We start from the raw sequence: 5946 nt of genomic DNA, 5'->3' as shown, positions 1-5946 counted from the left end.
TATTACTTTTCCCTACATTAAGCATTATCTTTTCCATCCCATACTACACAATTCTGTTTTCGGCTGTCTGGCTGATGATGGAGAAAGCATTTTGTAAATCATTTACAGCAAAAGGTCATCCCAGAACTTCTGCAAGTCAACTGAACAGATAGAGTATGTGGAATAAAGACTCATTAAAACCAGAATATTACTATTTGGAATGAATTTTTTCAACAAGGGTAGGTAGGGTCAGGACAGAGATTTTATATATATGAAAGAATGAATCCTCACGAGAATTGTAAGACATTATGCTATGTATACAGATACACAGGAGATTTAGAAATTTTTTTTCCCAGTTATCCACAGGCACAGAGCAGGCAGTGGATTTGACATTTAAACTCAGACTTAACTGTCAGCTATATGCTCCACCATCTATTCCATTCTACCTCTTGTGTAATCTCTTTATTTTCTTTCTAAAGAAACAGGAAAAGTAAACAAATGACTTAAAGTCACACACCAATTAGTGGCCAAATTGGAAAGACTCCTATTCAGGAGTTCTTTATAGAACTTTTAAAAACTTATAAAGAACTTATAAAAAAGTTATAAAAACTTTATAAAAACTTTTATTTTTTTATAAAAACTTTATAAACTTTATAAGGTTCTTTATAGAACTTTATAGAGGCATTGTCAGTTTCCAGCAGGTTCACTGAAGACGTTAGTATTTTGGGAAAAGTTCCTCTCAGCAAGGCCATTCTTTGATCTTCCAGGACTTATTAGACGTGGCAATGAAGAATCACACTCCTGTAACCGAGTTCCTCCTGATGGGAATCCCTTACACAAAAGGGCTAGAAAACATGCTCTTCGTCCTATTTCTGGCCTTCTACTTTCTCACTCTTCTGGGGAACCTGCTCATTCTTCCGGCCATCCTCACTTCCTCCAACCTGCACACCCCCATGTATTTCTTCCTGGGAAACCTGTCTGTGTTCGATATATTTTTCCCTTCAGTGAGCTCCCCCAAAATGATGCTCTCCCTAAATGGGGCAAAGCCAGACCATCTCTTACCCAGGCTGTGCCTGTCAGCTCTTCTTTTACCACTTCCTGGGCTGCACTGAGTGTTTCCTGTACACCGTGATGGCCTTTGACCGCTTTGGGCCATCTGTCACCCTCTGCGGTACACAGTCATCATGAATCGCAGAGTGTGCACCATCATGACGCTAGGCACCTGGATGGGGAGCTGTCTGCATGCAGCTGTACTCACATTCCTCATCTTTCACTTACCCTTCTGTGGCCCCAGTGAGGTGGACAATTTCTTCTGTGATATCCCAGTGGTGTTACCCCTGGCCTGTGCAGACACCTCTCTAGCTCAGACAGTGAGTTTTACATCTGTTTTCTTCTTATCCTCACTTCTTATACTCGCATTGTTGTCTCTGTATTGAAAATTAGCTCTTCAGAAGGCCGGCGAAGAGCTTTTTCAACCTGCAGTGCCCACCTGACTTCCATCCTGCTCTTCTATGGACCGGTGGTCCTCATTTATCTCCAGTCTGCCTCCAGCCCCTGGTTGGATTCTGTGGTTCAGGTGTTGAATACTATTGTCACCCCTTCCCTGAATCCTTTGATATACACCTTGAGAAACAAGGATGTGAAGTTGGCTCTGAGGAAAGCACTGATCCAAGGAGTACCTACTTGTGGGGCGTAAATTCTTAGGTCATCATCTGTCCCTTCAACATTGCCTTGTCTTTATCTGGGACAACTAGTCCCTTAGAATTGGTGTGATTGCCAAGTAGGGGTTTGATGTCTTATGATAGGCTTTTAAAGTACAAATTTTCCTCACAAGTAGGTGAGGTTGGATAGATTCTGGTGTGATTTGTGTATATATTTATATAATTAATTATTCAACAAAATGTTTTACGAGGCTTAATAAGTGCCAAGCAGTATTCTTTGCACTTTCCAAACACTGGTATATGTAATTACCACAATTATCACTCAGAATAGATAACATGACCCCATTGACTGAAGAGGATATGAAGGCATTGAGAAGTTAAGACACTTATGCTGAGCTAGGATGTGAATGGAATGGTCTTAATCTGGGCTAACGCTGGCCCAGTATTAAAAGGATTATAGCATAAATAGATACTTCTTCCAGGAACTTCTTGTCAATTAGTTTTCATCATACAGGTCTTTCACTTCCATGGCTAAATTAATTACAAGGTATTTTATTTTTTTGGATGCTATTATAAGTAGGATTGGTTATTCTATACCCATTTGAGAATTTTCATTGCCAGTATATAGAAATACAGTTGATTTTGGATATCGATCTATCCTGCAATCTCACTGAACTCCTTTATTAGTTTTAATAGGTTTTTAGTGGATTCTGTTGTATTTTCTATACACACAATCATGTCATCTGCAAATAGAGATACTCTTACTTTTTCCTTTCTCATATGGATGCGTTTTAGTTCTTTTTCTTGCCTAATTTCTCTGGCTAGAAATTCTAGTACAATGTTGAATAGAAATGCTAAGAGTAAGCATCTTTGTCTTGTTCATCAAACGGGGGGGGGGGGAAGTATCTAGTATTTTATCATAAAGTATACTGTTGGCTGTGGGTTTTTCATACATACCACTTATCACATTGGAGAAGTTTCCTTCAATTCTTAGCTTGTTGAGTGTTTTTATTATGGAAATGTGTTGCTTTTGTCAAGTGATTTTTCTGTATCTTTTGACATGATTATGCGATTTCTGTGTGTGTTTTTTTGTCTTGTTCTTTTAATACTGTGTGTTAAATTGGTTTTCAGATGTCAGTGCACACTTGCATACCTGCAATAAATCCCCATTTGGTTACGCTGTATAATTCTTTTGATATATTAATGAATTTGGCTGGTGAGTATTTTGTTGAGGATTTTTATATGCACATTTATAAGAAATGTTGGCTTGTAGTTTTGTTTTCTTGTGGTATCTTTGGGTTTTGGTATCAGGGTCATCCAGGCTTCATAGAAGAAGTTAGGAAGAGTTCCTCCCTATTCTATTTTTTGGAAGCATTTGTGAAGAATTAGAATTAATTCTTCTTTTAATGTGTCATGGATTTCAGTAGTGAAGCCATGTAAGCCTGGGCTTTTATCTGGGGTAGGCTTTTGTTTACTAATTCAAATATTTATTTCTTAATAGGATTATACAGTTTCTTCATGAGTTTGTTTGGATGGCTTATTATCTTTATAGGAATTTGTTCTTCTAAATTATCTAAGTTATTGGTATACAGTTATTGATATTATTCTTTTATAATCCTTTCTATTTCTGTAAGGTTGGTAATAATGTTCCATCTTTCAGTTCTGATTCTAGTAATCTGAGTCCTCTCTTTTCATTTAATTAATCAATCCAGCTAAAGGTTTGTCAATTTTGTTGATCCTTTCAAAGAACCAGCTATTGGTTTTACTGATTTTTCTCATTGTGTTTTATTCTCTATCTCATCAGTTTCCACCATAATCGGTATTATTTTTCTTCATTTGGCTACGTTTAGAGTTAGTGTGCTCTTTTTCAGATTCTAAGGTGAAAAGTTAGGTTATTGATTTTATAATTGTCTTATGGTAGGCATTCAAAGTACAAATTTTCCTCTAAGTACTATTTTAGCAGCATCACATAAGTTTTGTTATATGGAATTTTTGTTTCTATTCATCTCAAAAGTATTTTCTAATTTACATTTTGATTTTTTCTTTGATATACTGGTTATTTTAGTGTATTGTTTAATTTCCACTTATTTGTGAATTTCCCAAATTTCCTTCTGTTGCTGTTTTCTAAGTTTATTTCATTGCAGTTAGAGAACATACTTTGGATGTTTCAATTCTTTTAAATTTACTGAGTTTTATTTTATCGAGTAGCATGTGGTCTATTTTGGAAACTGTTCCATGCGAACTAGAGAGCGACTGCTGTTGTTGGATGGCATTCCATAGATGTCTGTTGGGTCTAGTTGATACAGAGTTGTTAAAGTCATTTATTTCCTTTTTGATCTTCTGCCTAATTATTTTGTTCATTATTGAAAGTGAGACATTGAATTTTCTGTTCTCTTCATTCCCCCGGTTTTTGCTTCATGTGTTTTGATATTGTTATTAGATACATTTTTGCTTGTAATTGTTATGTCTTCTTGATAGATTACTCATTTATCATTATAAAATGTCTTTATGTCTGGTAACATTTTGTTTTAAAGTCCTTTTTGTGTGTGTTGGTCTAGTCACTTCAAGGTTCCTGTAGTTGTTGTTTGCGTGAAATATCTTTTTCCACACCTTTACTTTCATTTGATTTGTATCTTTGAATCTAAAGGGTGTTTCCCATAGATAGTGAATGTTTGGAGATACACACACACACACACACACACACACAGTTTGACAATTTCTGTCGTTTGATTGAATTTTTAATCCATTCACATTTTAATGTTGACATTGATACAATTGGATTTACATGGGCTATTTTACTTTTAGTTTTCTGTAGGTCTCATGTCATGTCTGTTTTTGTTTCTCTATTCCTCCTTCACTTTTTCTTTTGGATTAATTTCTAATGTTCATTTTAATTCCTTTAATGAGTTTTTCATTATATTTTTTGAGTTGTTATCTTAGAGGTTGCTCTAGGATTTACCATCTTACATGGTAACTTGCCACAATCAGCTTCAATTTATACACAATTTATACACAATTCCAGAGCAGCACTACTACTCCTATGTAGTTGTAGTCCTTTCCCCTCATTTCATGCTACTATTGTAGCATTCATATTACATTTGTGAATGTTACAAATCTAACAATGCCTTATCATTATTACTTTATATAATGTCATATCTTTTAAAGAAGCTAGAAGAAAGTAAAGCAAATATTATATTTATAGCCTTTGTTGTAATTACCATCTTACTTGTCATTTTTGTTCTCTTAATTTGTTTCTGTGAATTTGAATTACTAACCGCAGCCATTTCCTTACCTCAATACAGCTTTGCTCTAACTATACTTTTGCTGTTATTGGCAAACATAGTACATTTCTGTATGTTGTATGGCCAATAATACTTTACATACATATCATTTTTATAAAATCATTTTTAAAATAAGTTTACGGAAATCAGAAGAAAAAAAAGCATGTATACTGCCTTATAATCTCCTTTACCAGTGCTTTTTTTCATGTGGATTTGGATTACCATCTTGGGTTACGTGGTTTCAGCCTGAAGAACTTCATGTAGTATTTCGGGTGAGGGGCAACTGGTGGAAACAATTCTCTCAACTTTTGTTTTTATGATAATGTCAGTTTTATTTTTATTTTTATTTTATTTTATTTTTTTAAGATTTATTTTATTTATTTATTCATGAGAGACACAGAGAGAGAGAGAGAGGGGGAGAGATACAGGCAGGCTCCATGCAGGGAGCCTGATGTGGGACTCTATCCCGGGTCTCCAGGATCACACCTTGGGATGCAGGCGGCGCTAAACAGCTGCGCCACCGGGGCTGCCTCATTTTTATTTTTAAAAGATAGCTTTGTGGTACATAAAATCTTGGTTGACTTCTTTTTCCTTTGAGCACTTGGTTATCCCACTGCCTTCTGACCTCCATTAGTACTCATGAAAATTGAACCATTTTTCTTATTGGGGTCCCCTGTAAGTGATGAGTCATTTTTCTCTCAATGCTTTCCATATTTTCTCCCTCTGTTTGGCTTTTGTTATTTTTATCATTATAAGTCTGTGGATCTCCTGGTTTATCCTGTATTCTGGATGTATAGGTTATTGCTTTTCTATAAATTTGGGCATTTTTAAAATCCATTATTTATTTGACTATTTTTTTTTTTTTAGGGATGATTTATTTATTTTATTTTTTATTTTTCTGCTTTTTTTTTTTAATTAACTTTTATTGGTGTTTAATTTACCAACATACAGAAAAACACCCAGTGCTCATCCCGTCAAGTGTCCACCTCAGTGCCCGTCACCCATTCCCCTCCAACACCCGCCCT

The 5946-nt window shown here is 35.4% G+C and overlaps 1 pseudogene; it reads left to right on the top strand.

The window, feature by feature from the left end:
* The first annotated feature begins 764 nt into the window (after positions 1 to 764).
* On the top strand, positions 765 to 1675 carry LOC121500873 (annotated as a pseudogene).
* The last annotated feature ends 4271 nt before the right edge of the window (positions 1676 to 5946 follow it).

This window comes from Vulpes lagopus, chromosome 10 (genome assembly GCF_018345385.1).
Source record: "Vulpes lagopus strain Blue_001 chromosome 10, ASM1834538v1, whole genome shotgun sequence".
Lineage (NCBI taxonomy): Eukaryota > Metazoa > Chordata > Mammalia > Carnivora > Canidae > Vulpes > Vulpes lagopus.
This window is presented reverse-complemented; position numbering and strand designations above follow the sequence as displayed.